Genomic DNA, 14,261 nt, shown 5'->3' on the forward strand with positions numbered 1-14,261 from the left:
GTTAAGGGAAAAAAAAAAATTAAACCAAACACCTGTAAGAAACAGTCAAGTGACCTGTGATACATCAACCCAAAGATTAAACATGAAAATAATGAAGTAGCAAGATATTAAAAGAATATAAACTCTATGTACATCATGGCCCAAGGTTCTAAAATTACACAGAGACAAAGACTGGAATGGAAGGGGGATATGTTTACAGATACATTTTTTAATTTTTAATTTTTAATATTACTTCTCTAATGTATGATTTGACTAACCAGATAATTCAGCAAAAAATAAAAAAATCAATTATGCCTATAGATAAATATGTAAAGAATCCTTCTCTTTGATGCCAATGGAATTAGTTTGGGTCTGACCCACAGTCTTCAATCTTTTAATTAAGACACAAAAACCATCTTTCAAGCTGTTAGAAAAAAAAAAAAGAAAAAGATTGAAAACCAGGAGCCCAGAAGAAAAGGACTCGCTATGTATCACAGCGTCTCTCCACGCCTCTCCACCCTGGACAGTGCTCCCTCTTTCTCCATTTTCATACCTACTGCACAAAACACTTAGCAAAGAACTATCTCAATTCATGAGTCACACAGCACAAAGGGCCAGTGTCGCTGCCAAACATACCCTGCAGCCCCAAAACGAAGAGGCAACTGGTTCCTTCCTTCCTCAGTGAAGGAAGAATGAGAGGCTGCTGGTTGTAATTTTAAATCTCACACCTCAATGTCTTAGCACTTTCCTGCTTTGTTGGTTTCCAGGGCTTATTAAAATTAACCACCCCCCACCCCCCGCGGATACTGAAGAAAGAAAGCAGGACGGTTGTGCAGGCTTCCAAGAGGCAGAGCCTTCCTTCCATGGCCACCTCTGTCTGTCTACCCACAGCAGCAGGGTTTACCAATTAGTCTCCCTTAAAGAGCAGTTTATGCTCATCGCGAACAAATGGATGCAATTGCTTCTTTTGAGATGCAGCAAGTTTTGGGCCCTCAGCAAAAAAAAAAAAAAAAAAAAAAAAGAAAGAAAGAAAGAAAGAGAAAAAACAGGGCAGTGGCACAACAGTCATAACCTCTGCGTGGCACACACACAGAAGGAAAATTAAAGCCCTGGAGGCGGAGGCGTTCAGAAAGGGAAGGTGGAAGCAGGAAGGACGCCCACGGGATAGAGTGGTCAGATACAGACCACCTCACCAAAGGGCGCCTTAGATGTTCCAGAGGACAAAATGCCCCTCTTTCCAGGGTAAACACCCATTTGCCAAACTCAGCCAGTGACGGCAAGCAGGAGTTTGCTTTTTTTTTAAGGCGTCTGAGAAATGATGAGAAGAGCAAGAAAAGAGCTTAATAATGGGACTGACAGGGCCCTGGGCTGGTGACTCAGCTGATGTGCACAGCATCAAAACCCAGTTCAGGACAGCACTACAACTCACCCCAGCAATCACTGCTTTAAAAATCAGTTATAAAAAAAGACGACCCATTTGAAAGCAGCCAGAGGAGGAAGACAGAGAGTGTCTCACAGAATCCAACCGCTTGTAGCCTCGGAACCATAACAAGAATATGAAACTAGCGGGTCCAGTGTGAGGCAGAACAGAGACGCCGTCAGGGCTCTCAGGAGGCTGAGCAGGAAGCGCATGGCTCAGGCCCTGCAACGCCCTAAGGGCGCCTGGAGCAGCCCACAGGCCTGTGTCCTTCGTGTGGGTTCACCTTCCTAGTTTCCTGGGTAAATTCAATGTACAGCATTTATTCGCCAAGAAAAGAACATTCAAATCAAACTACTGTCATAACTCTGAGGGGCTCTTAACACTCCAGTCCACACGTTCAAAAGCCCACAAATATCAGTGCTGCCACTGTGCAGGTAACAATGTTTTGGATGCATCATGCAGGTAACCAGTAACGATGTTTTCATGTTTTCCGTAGCCATCTCATTCAGGATACTAAAATGATCTGTGACGACTTGATACTTAGTTATCTGTGATTTTCAGATAGATTTAACAAGGCTACCTGGCCAAGAAGGCCTCACCCTCCTGAACCCGGGCACCGGTGCCCTTACGTGCACCCGGGGCCTGGGGAGCGAGTCTCCACCACCTCCCGCTCTTCAATGTTAAATGTCCTCCCGGCGCGCCCGCGTCGTGGGCCCAGGCTCGGCCCCCACTGGAGAGCCCTTTCCACATTACAGGACAGGGGAAGCCCAGAGCCCGCGCTGCGGCGCCGCTGACGTCCCAGAGTCCCCGCTTCCTGGTCCTTCCCGTCCGCGGAGGCTGGCGGGGAGGGCCTGGGACCCATTTTAGTTTTCGGTTTTGTCACGAACCGGAAGGCGACAGCACATGCGAGCGCAGGAAACCCTTTTTAAAAATCTTCCAGCGGAAACGCGAGGGGCTGCCGGACCGCCTCGGAGACGCTAGGCGGGAACCCAGAGCACCCCGGCCATTTCCTGCTTTGCAGCAGCCGGGACCCTGCCCACGCCGCGCGGGGCCCGAGGCGACAGGAGGCCCGCGGGCATCCGGCCGTTTCTTCCTCGACATGCTGGGGGGTGGCGTGGGGCGGAGTTGGGGGGCGGGGGCAACTTAAGAAGTGATCGCGCTGTACCCAGGATTCGGAGGGGAAGCCCGGCCCCATCCTATAGCTCAGAGGCAGAACGACCCCGGAAGGTGCTCCAGGCGACCCCCTCTACCAGGCTCAATTTAAAACATAAACCGGAGAGGGTGGAAAGCTCACTATTTTCCGGATGGAGGTTCCTACCGCCATGTCCCTTCCTCCTCCGCCCCACCCGGCAAGGACCCCGGGGTTGCCTTGCCGGCTCCCGCCGCCCCGCAGGTACCCCTGCCGCTCCCGGGCACGGGCTTCTCCCCAGTTCTTCCCATCGCTTCGCCGCTGTTCTCCCCAGTTCTTCCCATCGCTTCCCCACCTTTCCCCGGGTCCTCCCATCGCTTCCCCCTCTTCTGCCCCGTTCCCCCATCCCCTTCGCCCTGTTCTCCCCTTCTCCCTCTTCTCTCCTTCTCCGTCCGTCCCTCCCTCGCCGCCCGGAGCGGGGCGCGCACCTTGAGCATGTCCCCCGCTGGTCAGCACGCCGATGGCCTTGCCGGACCCGGAGAAGTGCTCCAGGAACTTCCGCAAGGAGCCCTTGGGGGCCCGGGAGTCGTCCGCGTCCAAGGCGAGGAGGCCGAGGGCAGTAGCTAGTCCGGTTGCGCAGCAGGAAATGGAGACGCTGCGGGCGCGCGCCCGACTCGGAAACGCTGCCCCGCCCGCGCCCCCGCCCGGCCCTAGCGCCAAAGGGCCTTGACGGGCGGGGCCCAAGCGCACAGGAGGGGCTGCGGGGGTGGGGGGGCGGCTAGGGGCAGGGGCAGGGAAAGGGGCAGAGAAAGGGGCAGGGGCTGGCCGGGGGCGGGTGTGGGCAGGAGGACCTACGCGGGGGTCGTCGTAGGTGGCTGCCGCGCCAGCGGTGGGTGAAGTCGCGGAGGCGGGGGTAGCACCACAAGTGGGCGGGGTCCCTGCGGGTGGGGCCGCGTTGCTGGTGCGCTAGCCTCGCGGGTGGGTTGGAAGACTCTGGTTGGGGCCTTTAGAGATGCCCGGAGCGCCACAGGTGGGGGCAGGGGCAGCGACCGGGGGAGGGGAGACCGCAGGGGGGCGGGGTCACATCGTTCGCTGGGCGGGCCAAGGCAGGGCGGAATAGAACGCCGGGAGCATCTCCGGGTGGGGGGGCAAGGGAGACCGTGAGTGGGCGCGAACGCAGGGGCCGGTGGAAACCCCGCACTTGCGGGGAGCGCCGATGGCGGGGCGGGGTGGAATTGGGGCGCGGAGACCCCACCTGGACGCGGAGGCTCGCGGTAGGCCCGGTAGATCCGGCTGTTGTCAGCACCGAGCCCGGCCGTGCGCACAGCTTCTTGCTGGCGGCAGGATTCCTCCTGGGGCTGCGCTAGGAGCCTCTGCGCGAGGCTTCCTCGATCCCCGCCCCCAAGTTTTCTCTGCAGCCTGAGGTCGGGAAGGACGCCCGGAGAGTGGATCCTCCAGGTGGTGGGAAAAGCTGAGCGCGGCGAGCTTAGCTATGACGAAGCTGCGATTTCCCGGGTCCAAGGGGTCTGTGGCGCTCCTGGGCCCCCAGCCCGTCCCGTGGGGAGAAGAATCCTTGGGGTGGGGGAGAGTGTCGGGGCGCTACCCTCAGAGACGCCTGGGCGCGCGAAAGTCAGAGTGGGACAGGAGGAGGCGCAACGGGACTGACCTGGCGCGGAGGCGGGACGACCCTTCCTCCCTACGTACACTGTGCTGACCTCGGCTGACTTCACTGACCAACTCCACGTGCTGAAATACGCACATCCAAAGCACTGTGCCAGTTGCCCATCCACAGCTTAACAGCCTGGTGCCAGTTACCTGCGATGGGAGAGGGAGCAGCCCCCACAAAAGCACGGGTTTATGGGATCCCGGTTCCTTCAGTGCTCACCCCACGAAGAAGGGCTCCCAAACGGCCCCACTCGAGGGCTTTCCGGAGGATGGTCCTGCGCAGTGGGTGTTTGTTGAACAGATAGGAAACAACAAAAGAGACTAAGAAGAGGTTTGTTCTATGAACCCGGGAAAGTGAAGCAATCGCAAAGGAGAGTCTCACCAAAGGGCAATCCTGGGGAAAAGATGGAGAGGCATGGATTTTTCTTGGATGTGTGCCTCATCCTGGGCCTCATCCCGCTGAGCATCAAATATTCATTGCAAAAGAGGAAAAAAAAAATATGCTGCGGATAGTGCTGGATAGTCTAATTGCTCCCTTGGCCAGAATTAACAGCGAAATTCCTAACCCCTTGTGGTCCTCTGAATCACCTGTCCTATGCACACCCCCATTAAACCACTGAAGTCCAGTTTCTGGGAACTCAGCCAGGAAATGTGTATTTTTAAACAAACCACCTTGGTTGTCCTGATGAATGCAAAGTCAGAGAGTGCTGCTCTCATGCAGTGAACCTGAGCATTATTCTATTAAATAAAAGGGAGAGGAGTATCCTGGCTGTCTTAAGGTGGCAGTTGAGTGGCCTTTGCCTTCTGGTGGGCAGAAGAGCAGACTGAGGCTCTAAGCACCTGTACCCACAGCTGGGCTCAGGATCTGTGCTGGAGAATAGAAGGGCTAATATAATTATTCATGCCTTTTTAGAACATGTTACATGTGGAGAAGGTGGGCCACACTGAATTTTATTTTAGCCAAATACCCGTTATCTCCTTATGCAATTGATATTTTTATATTGAACATTAGGGGATTGGTCATTTGTCATCAAATTGTCTGTAATACAGAAAATGATAGATATAACCTAACAGTTCAAATATGATGAGTTAAATAAATGATGGTAAAAATATGCGCTGCAATAATATTTAGTTGCTGTTACCACTACAAAGATATGTGTCTACTGACATGGAAATATGTTCAGGACATACAAATAAGTGAAAAGGCAGGCCTAGACACAGTGCGAGCCTGTGCATGCGTGCGTGTGTGTGTGTGTGTGTGTGTGAGTCTGCATACATATGTAAATGTTTCTGAGCATTTTATTTCCTTTCTTTTGCTTAGTATAGGCAATGCCATTTTTCTCTGCGATGAACAGGTATTGTTTAGGGAATAGAAATAGTTAATGAAAAACAATAAAATTTAGAGTGTCAAGACCCCCAAGGTTACGGATTATGTTCAAAAGTCTGTCTGTGTATAAGGGCTGGGACTGGGGTCATGGTGGTCACTGACGGTCCTCACACATCTGTTCTTATGAGTTTGGCCCATTGCTCAGTCAGTCAGGGAATTAACATATATTAATATATACCTGTAGCAAAGATGGAAAAGAATAGCTATGGCTTTTTTTTTTTGAAAGTCATGTATGTCAATGTTGCTACAACTAGAGGTTTTTTTGTTTTTGTTTTTTTTAACTTTGGCCTTAGCAATGAATCTTCTAATTCAAGAGGAAGATATTACATGCCGTGCTGACCATACAGCTTCCACCCAGTAGGACCTGAGGTGTGTGTATGTTCTTTATTGTCCCTTGACAGATTACTCCAAAGGCCCACACCAGCACACACTTATACCCCAGGAATGATTACTCCTTGGGCCTGGAGTTCAGGCAGGCTTCACTGGGCCCTCTGCCCCAGGGGCTCTCCAGGGCTGCAGCAGGTGTCTGCCTAGGGCTGCTGTGTCTTCTGAAGGCTCAGGCTCATCAGGGGAGGAGCTGCTTCCATGCTCACTTCTGTGTTGCTGGCAGGATTCTGTTGCTTGCAGGCTGTTGGACTGAAGGCCCCAGTCTCTCTGTGGCATCAGCTTCAGGTTGCCCTCTGCCCTGGGTGCGTGACTGGCTTTGCCAGAACTAGCACCTACCAAGAGCCAGGGGGAGAGTTCCAGTGGACAGAACCTCAGCTCCTCCCAATCCAATCTCAGGAGAGACCGCCATCTCTTTTGCCTGGTTCTATTCATCAGAAGTGAGCCACTGAGTCCAGCCCTCTTCTAGGGTCTGGCTGTGAACACTAGGGGCAGCGGACAAGGGGAGCCACTTGGGAGGGGAGGTGCTGCCTGGGACCTGCCTAGGACAAGGTGAAGGAGAACATGCATAGGGACAGCTGCCCTTCCCACTTCCCCTCAGTGTTGAGCGCAGGAGTTGCCGATGTGCCCTAAAGGAGTTCTGGCATCCCAGGAGGGAAGCAGCTCCCAGCCATGAGGACACCATGACCCAGTGCCCCAGCATGTGGAGCTGCACATTCCAGGGCTACCTGAGCTGCAGCCTCTTCCCCTTCTCTGCTGTCTCAGCCTGTGCATGGAGTGGGCATCTCAAATCTGCAGGGGCCAAACTGAGCTCAGGCCTCTGCACCCCCCACACAACCCCCCACCGCTCAGTCTTCCTCACCTCAGCTCCTGGTGACTCCATCCTCCCACGGGCTCAGGCTGAAGCCTTGCAGTGCTCCTCCACCCTGGCATCTAAGTCCCTCAGGAAAGTCCCTATTGGCTCTTCATTGCATCTGGAGCCACTGGGGCCAGGCCACCACCTTTGACCTGGACCGGAACAGGCTCCCTCCTCATCCCCTGCTCTGCCCCAACCTCCACCCCACCTCCATGTCTCGGGTGTCCTCAGCTTCAAAGTCAGGGTGCACCTATCAGGATGTAATTCAGGCATCTTCTCTGCTGACTCGGTGTCACAGACACCACACAAGCCACACTGGCCTGTCCTCTGGTCCCTTCAGATCCTGGTGCTGCCCAGAGGCCCATGCAGGCACCCGACAACCTCAGACCCATTCTGCTTTTTCCTCAAACCAGGCCCTCCTCTCCCTACCGACTCTGCCCACTTTCCACAGGTCTGTCCTGCAAGGTCTCCTGCATGGTGAGGCCTCCCCAGATCACCCTCTTAGAAATTTTGGGCTCCATGCACACTCCTGTTCTCTCCCTGCTGCTCTTAAAACATCCTTGTCAGTGTCACACATGGGGTGTTTCACCTATCTGCTGGGCTTCTCGAAAGGTCCCCTGGCTGAACCCTGAATGCCGTGGATTCAGAGATCTTTGACTATTCCCTGCTGCAGTCCCAGGGCAACAGCAGAGCCCAGGACAGAGTGAACCTGTCATGGGTGCTGCTGAATGAATGAATGAAAGAGGGAGTGAGTGAGTGAGTGAAGGAGTAAATGAGTGAGTAAATGAGTGAATGGGTGAGTGAGTCAGTCAGTCAGTGAATGAGTGAGTGAGTGGATGAGGGAAGGAGAAATGAGTGAGTGAGTGGGTAAATGACTGAATGAGTGACCGTGAGTGAGTGAATGAATTGCCAAGGGAGTCAATGAGTGAATGAGTGAGTGAGTGAATGGGTGAGTGAATAAGTGAGTAAGTGAATGAATGAGTGTCTTAGTGAATGAGTGAGTGAATAAGCAAGTGAATAAGTGAGTGAATGAGTGAGTGACCGAGGGAATAAATGAGTGATGAGTGAGTGAGTGAATGAATGAGTGAGTGAGTGAATGAATGAGTGACTTAGTGAATGGGTGAGTGGGTGAATGAGTGAGTGAACAGATGAGTGGGTGAGTGAGTGAATGGGTGAGGGAAAGAGTGAGTGAATGAGTCAGTGAGCGAACAAGTGAATGAGGAAGTGAAGAAGTGAGTGAGTGAATGAACGAGTGAGTGAGTGAATGAGTCAATAAATGAGTGAGTGTATGAGTAAAGGATGAGTGAATGAATGAGTGAAGAGGTGAATGAGTAAGTGAATGAGTGAATGATTTGAGTGAGTGAATGATTGAGTGAATGAATGAGGAAATGAGTGAGTGAGTGAATAAGTGCGTGAATGAGTGAGTGAATGAGTGAATGGATGAGTGAGTGAAAGGGTGAGTTAGTGAATGACTGAGTGAGTGAATGAGGGAATGAATGAGTGAGTGAATGGGTGAGTGAATGAGTGAGTGAGTGAGTGAATGGGTCAGTGAATGAGTGAGTGCATGAGTAAATGAATGAGCAAGTGAGTAAAAGGGTGAGTGAATGAGTGAGTGAGCGAGTGAAGGAGTGAATGAGTGAATGAGTGAGTGAGTGAATGAGTTAATGAGTGAATGAATGAGTGAGTGAATGAGTGAGTGGGTCGCTCAGAGGAGATGAGGACAGGAGTTGCCCTCTGACTGCTACAGTAGACAGGAGCTGAAGGAGTCTGAAGGGTGGGATGTGCTCACTCGGTACATACACCCTGCTCCACACATCCCCAGAGAAACCTAGTCTCACCAGAGTGGTCGCTTGAGAATTATTAGTAACAACCTTTTTCCCAATATTTCATATATGCAGGATGATTTCTTACTTTCCTTGAAAATGCCAATCGTTTTTTGGACTTGGAATTCTCCACTGCTGGTCCACGCCACTGTATTCTCCCATAGGGGCATCCCTTGAGTTGGAGAAAGAGTCATTCCCAGGAATGGATAAAAGCCAGAAGGGCATCATCAGGTGGGGCACCTTCTCCTAACATCCTCCTCTTCCTGTCTGGGTTACCCTGAGTGACTTGGTTTGGAGGTCTACAAAATGTGGACATATCAAATTTAGATAAAAGCCTAAGCAGTTTAAGAGGTTGCAGTGCTAGCAGGAAGGTCTTTGGCTCCTGGCACCCTCCTCCCCTCCAGTCTCTGCTGGACCCAGGACTCTGACTCCACCTTCGGCCTTGGGGGTTTCCTCCCTTCCTTCCCAGCCACTGAGCTGCCTTGGGCTAATCTGCAACCGCAGAGGCGCAGCACTCCTCCTTTCCTCCTGCCTCTTCCTCTCTTCTCACTTTCCTTCTTCTTCTTTCAGGACTTTGGAAAGTCCAAGAATAAGCAAAACTGTAGACCAGAAAACGCTGCCTTGAGCCCATTCCCCTCCCAGGAGCTTCCCTTCAGACTCCTTGATCTTTAAAACTTATTTTGCTTCGTATCTAGATGCTAAACTTTATATAGAAAACAGGTGGAGTTGGTTTCTTGGCCGGGTACAGTGACTCACACCTATAACCCCAGCACTTTAGAGGCCAAGGCGGAATGATTGCTTGAGGTCACATGTTTGAGACTAGCCTGGGCAACACAGGGAGACCTCGTCTCTACAAAAATTCAAAAAAAAAAATTGCCTGGAGCGATGGCACATCTGTAGTCCCAGGTACTTGGGAGGTCGAGGCAGGAGGATCACTTGAACTCAGGAGTTTGAAATAACAGTGAGCTATGATTATATCACTGCACTCCAGCTTGAGTAAGAGAGTGAGACACTCTCTCCTAAAAAAATAAAAATAAAAAGTGCTGGAGTCCATATCCAAGCCCACAGCCAATTGCGACATGTAGATCTTTTATTTTTATAATCCGCCTCTCTTGTCTAAGTGCCAAATGACACTTTCATTGTGTGCAACTACTTCCACTTTTGACTGGCTTCTCTTTCCTTATGTATTAAGAATCAGGTTGCATAGAGTTCTGAGAAAATAAAATAATAAATCAGCTGCGTGCCATGGCTCATGTCTATAATCTCAGCACTTTACGAGGCTGACACAAGGATTGCTTGAGACCAGGAGTTTGAGACCAGCTTTGGCCACATAACCAGATCCTGTCTCTACAAAAAATAAAAATAAAACGTTAGCAGGACATGGTGGCACACCTGTAGTCCCAGCTACTCAGGTGGTGGAGGCCTGAGGATTGGCTCGAGCCTAGGAGGTTGAGACTGCAGTGAGCCGTGATCATACCACTACACTTTGGCCTGAGTGACACAGTGCGACTCTATTTCTAAATAAATAAATAGTATAATATAATATAATATAATATAATATAGTTTAAAAACAAATGGAAGCTTCCCAAGACTTTGATACAGAAACAGGTTGCCCTGAACCAATTAAAATTAATGTCCAAAAACTGGAAAGAAATGAAAGAAAGAAGTTGGATTATTTCTGTAAAGTATGAGGCCACTACAAGTTTTACTTTCTCTAGGACATTTTCTCAGTGGTGTCAACTGAAGTCCATTTCACAGAATGACTTCATCTCCTGAGCACATTGGAGAATGATGATTAAAGAGACTTCCTGGCACTCCTGATATTTTTAGTGTCACATGGAAGCAGCAAGAGTCATATGTGTGAAATAGGTGGTATTAAAGCGGAAGACATTGGTTTGTTCTTTCATGAACATCATCGGAACATTTCTCTAACGACTAGCGTTATGTCAGAAAATGGGGAGAGAGAGATGGTTGTTTATTGGCAAATAAGTGACATAAATTTCCCAGTTAGAAAAACAATCATGATTTTAGCCTTGTCAGATGAAGTCAGATATGCCCTATGCTTCAGTTATGGAATGCTACCTCTGAATATTGATTGACAAGTATCTTCCACAGACCTGTGACCTGTTGCTGTGTATAAGCTTGAATTCATAACTACCAGTCCTTGAAGCTCCCTTGCTGCCTGCGCTGAACTCAAGTGGCTCCCAACTGAGGCATTCAAGGGAAAACTCACTGAAATATTTGAAACCACCGCCATGAACAAGAATGCTCTTCCTGTATGCTAGGATGTACACCCAGAGCGTTATCTCGTTAGTTGTACATGCCAGCATCCCACAGGATCTTTTACCTTTTTTGGGTGTCAACTTCGAGATTCTGATGTAAGCTGCAGACCTCTTCCTCTTCCAGGTGGGCTGGAGGAGAAGGCTGGGCTGGAGGGGAAGGCTGGGCTGGAGGAAAAGAGTGGGCAGGAGGGAAGGGTGGGCTGGAGGGGAAGGGTGGGCTGGAGTAAAATGGTGGGCAGGAGGGGAGAGAGGGAACCTGTGGTCTTCCTCAGGTTGCAAGAGAAAGAGAGCAGATGGGGAAGGATCAGTTACGTCTTCATCTCACATGCGGTAAATCAGTCCTCTGCATAAGCCTTTATATAAGATAAGGTGAACGTAGACCAGCTTCCTGTGGAGATGTAGCTATCTGTAGGTATCTGCTTAGGAACAAAAGGAAAGGCAGTTTCTTGCATGATTCAGCTTCCAACTTAATGATATTTTTCCGTTTTGGCTGCGAGTTGGGGTCCCGAGGCTTTGTTTTTCCCTGTACACTATATTGTATGTGAAAATTGTTGTTTGGGACCTAAAGTTGTTTACTTACTCCACCTGTATCCGTTAGCTCAATTTCCATTTGGAGTGGCTTCTGGAAGGCTGGAATTGAAATCCACCAGGGCCCATTTCAAGGTGTTCCCAACATTGCCTGGGAAAAAGGAGCCTGGATACGCTTCCCTGTGGATGCAGGTCAGTCATCATAATGCACAGAAACAGGACTGACCTCAGCCTGGAGCCATCATCCTGAAAGGGGATTCTTCTCAGCTCGGGCCCAAGACTGATCCCCGAGAAGTGGCCACTCTATCCCTGAACCCTTCCTGCTTATGTCTCCTTACTTCCTAGTGATCACGGCATTCTGGCTCAGAATGCCGCAGGCCTATCCCACTGGAAGCTGCCGAGGTGCCTCCTGTCACTCAGGACGTCCGGCACAGCAGCAGGATCAAGGGACCAGCAGGGAAGAGGCTGCAGTGATTTGGGGCAACAGCCCGAAAGTCACCTGGAGCCTGGTGGGAGGTGGTCCCACCTCCTCCCCAATATTAGGTCCCAGAGAAAATGACAATATGAGCAGCTCATGTCAGCATTATTAGCAGAGTCTTTTTATTCTTTCCTTAATTTTTTGCCATTAAATGGAGCTATATAGGCCCATTTCCTTTTTTCTTTTTTTTTTTTTAGACAGAGTCTTGCTCTGTTGCCCAGGCTGCAGTGCAGTGAAGTGATATCGGCTCACTACAAGCTCTGCCTACCGGGTTCACGCCATTCTCCTGCCTCAGCCTCCCAAGTAGCTGGGACTCCCAGCCGCCACCTCCGGCGCGCCCCACTGGCTTCTGGGAGCCCCATCGTCGGGGGTGCAGGCACCCCCCGCGATCGGGCTCCCAGCCGCCGCCCCCGGCCCGCCCCCTGGCGTCTGGGAGCCCCATCGCGGGGGATGCAGGCACCCCCCGCGATCGGGTTCCCAGCCGCCGCCCCCGGCCCGCCCCCCTGTCGTCTGGGAGCCTTGTGGACTCACAGCCTCTTTCTGATATTTTGAGTAATATCATCTCCCCATCTGAAAATTTTCAACTCCTTCTCAGAAAATTGTACACCCCCAGTGTGCACACCCTCAGAGGGAGTAACCCCCTCTGTATTAGGAGTCATATCAGCCTCTTCCTCCCTGAATATTCAGAACAGTATCTCACAGGTGTTGCTACTTCCGGTGATACTGATTGTCATTTCCTCCTCTCTCAAGCAGAAGTTCGAAACACTATCACGGGGGGTGTACATCGTCTGTGATATAGAAATTAACATCGACCTCTCCCCGGTGGATATCAGGAAGAAGTCTATTAATCATTAATATTTATAATTATATTAATAATAATTATTATTATTGATACTAATGATCACAATAAAGAGAGTAAAAATTAATACTGGCTTAAAATGGTAACGATTTGTAATAATTATTATTAGTAATATAACTATTAATAATAATATTATGATATTAGCAATTAATGTGAGTTAAATCAATATCCAGTGACGCTGGGAATCAAATAATAATTAGTATTAGGAACTAATAATATTATTGCATGACATTAATATTAATAATTAATTGAAAACATGCATAATCATGTGTTTAAAATCATTATCCATCATTAATAATGGTATCCTATGAATTTTTAGTATCATTGATAATTATTAAAATCGATCATTGATGATTAATAATCATATTATTATTCCTAATACCACAGGAAGTGTAAACCTACTTGTGATGCTGTTCTTCATATCCAGGGACGGAAAGCAGGATTTTAGTTTTAATATCGCACTAGATGTACACTCACCACGTGACACTGATCCTAATATAAAGGAGGGTAGAGTATCACATGACTCCAAATATAACAACTAATGGATAGCTACCCGGTAATATTACTGGTAATATTCCTGGAAGACGCCTATGCCATGAGTCCGAATAAGGCACTGAGGGTACAGCTCTTCTGAGATATTGTTCCTAGTATAAGGAGGGGGAGAGGATGACAATAATTCGCAGGCTGTGTGCTCCCGCCCAGTGATATTGTAACTACTATCCTGGGAGGGAGAAGATGATACTGCACTCTGTACAGCAGGAGGCGTACACCCAGTCTGGGATATTGTTTCTAATATCCACGGAGGGGACAGGGTGATATTACTCCCAATGTGGCACAGGGTGGACATTCATTCAGTTATTAATCTCAGTATCACACATACTGTACAATCCCATGTGATACTCTTCCAAATATCCCCGCGATCGGGCTCCCAGCCGCCACCCCCGGCCCGCCCCCCTGGCTTCTGGGAGCCCCATCGCCGGGGGTGCAGGCACCCCCCGCGATCGGGCTCCCAGCCGCCACCCCCGGCCCGCCCCCCAGGCTTCTGGGAGCCCCATCGCCGGGGGTGCAGGCACCCCCCGCGATCGGGCTCCCAGCCGCCACCCCCGGCCCGCCCCCCTGGCTTCTGGGAGCCCCATCGCCGGGGGTGCAGGCACCCCCCGCGATCGGGCTCCCAGCCGCCACCCCCCGGCCCGCCCCCCTGGCTTCTGGGAGCCCCATCGCCGGGGGTGCAGGCACCCCCCGCGATCGGGCTCCCAGCCGCCACCCCCGGCCCGCCCCCTGGCTTCTGGGAGCCCCATCGCCGGGGGTGCAGGCACCCCCCGCGATCGGGCTCCCAGCCGCCACCCCCGGCCCGCCCCCCTGGCTTCTGGGAGCCCCATCGCCGGGGGTGCAGGCACCCCCCGCGATCGGGCTCCCAGCCGCCACCCCCCGGCCCGCCCCCCTGGCTTCTGGGAGCCCCATCGCCGGGGGT

At 51.0% G+C, this 14,261-nt stretch overlaps 1 protein-coding gene across 3 annotated transcripts in view; it reads right to left on the reverse strand.

Moving 5' to 3' along the window:
* The window catches only part of LOC140713205 (presequence protease, mitochondrial-like), a 55,258-nt gene extending 50,832 nt beyond the window's left edge, over positions 1 to 4,426 (reverse strand). The window contains exon 1 of one of the 3 annotated variants that reach the window (XM_073022657.1): positions 3,017 to 4,426. The gene's annotated coding sequence lies outside the window, so the exon portion shown is untranslated. The remainder of the gene's footprint in view (positions 1 to 3,016) is intronic. The other 2 variants (XM_073022667.1, XM_073022666.1) reach the window with 2 other exon arrangements.
* Positions 4,427 to 14,261: the final 9,835 nt, after the last annotated feature.

Source organism: Chlorocebus sabaeus, chromosome 13 (genome assembly GCF_047675955.1).
Source record: "Chlorocebus sabaeus isolate Y175 chromosome 13, mChlSab1.0.hap1, whole genome shotgun sequence".
NCBI lineage: Eukaryota > Metazoa > Chordata > Mammalia > Primates > Cercopithecidae > Chlorocebus > Chlorocebus sabaeus.